This window comes from Anarhichas minor, unplaced genomic scaffold (assembly GCF_050575085.1).
Source record: "Anarhichas minor isolate MPS153535 unplaced genomic scaffold, ASM5057508v1 ptg000058l, whole genome shotgun sequence".
Taxonomy (NCBI): Eukaryota; Metazoa; Chordata; class Actinopteri; order Perciformes; family Anarhichadidae; genus Anarhichas; species Anarhichas minor.
Window position 1 is genome coordinate 4,667,935 of NW_027466504.1, and position 1,201 is coordinate 4,669,135.

Here is a 1,201-nt window from a genome sequence, read left to right on the forward strand (position 1 = left end):
AAAGCAACAAGGCCTTTTTACACATCCAGCTTCACACATCAGGGATGCAGCCGCCAAGACCAGCTTTGTGATATCCCACAAAATGGACTCCAAGTGCACCGTAACGAGGAGGATCGAGGGCATCGCGGGAAATCTGGAGCTTCAGCTGCAAAAAAAAGCAGATCATTTCGAATTGTTCGCCTTGGCTCTGGACGAGAGCTGCGATGTCCGCGACACAGCCCAGTTACTCACCTTTGTACGAGATTACAGAGGAGCTGGCAGCAATGCAGTCAATGAAAGGGACGACGACGGGGAGTGATTTGTTCACGGAGGTAGATGCATGCTTCCTCAAGCTGGGACTGAAATGGGACAAACTGGCACGTGTCACAACTGATGGTTGTCCAAATCTGACGTGGAGAAATGTCGGACTTTTAAAGCGGATGCAAGATAAAGTGACTGAAATAAACCCAGAACTGAAATGTGTATTTTTGCATTGCATTAAACATCAGAATGTGCTCAAACTTAACCATGTTATTGATGTTGTAACTAAAATAGTTAACGTCATCAGGGCAAGAGCATTGAATCACAGACAGTTTGTTGCACTCTTGGAGGAGCATGAGACTGAACACAGTGACATAGGCTAACACACAGCTGGCAGGTGGCTCAGCCTGGGCAAAGTGCTTCAAAGAGTTAAGAGTTCGGGACCTGAGAGCAGAGATTCAAGAGTTTTGTGAGAAGAAAGGCGAGGACATCCCAGAGCTCTCTGATGTAAACTGGATGAGAGATTTTGCATTTGCTGTTGATGTGACTGCACTAATGAATGATCTGAATACCAAACTGCAAGGCAAGGGCCTCTTTGCACATCACATGTGCAGCCTGGTGAAGGCTTTCATGACAAAGTTGCAGTTTCTTTCAAGCCAGATGCAGGTAACACTCTCACCCACCTGCACACCCTGAAAGAAGCCACACCATCAGTTGAACATCTCCACAGGTATCATCCATGTTAGGGCCACTGCATGGTGAGTTTTCAAGACTTCAAAACAGTTGAGAGTGAAATGCACATGATTTCTTCTCCCTTCACGTGCAGTGTGGATAATGCTCCCAAAACTTTGCAAAAACATGATCCCCGTCAGTGTTCTACTATTATATATGGATATTACAAATGTATATGTGGTTTGGATTAATCCTGCTGCAGATGTTTAAGGTGGAGCTCATTTTAACT

The 1,201-nt window shown here is 45.3% G+C and overlaps 1 pseudogene; it reads left to right on the forward strand.

Moving 5' to 3' along the window:
- Positions 1-203: 203 nt before the first annotated feature.
- LOC142933143 (general transcription factor II-I repeat domain-containing protein 2A-like) lies at positions 204-986 on the forward strand (annotated as a pseudogene).
- The last annotated feature ends 215 nt before the right edge of the window (positions 987-1,201 follow it).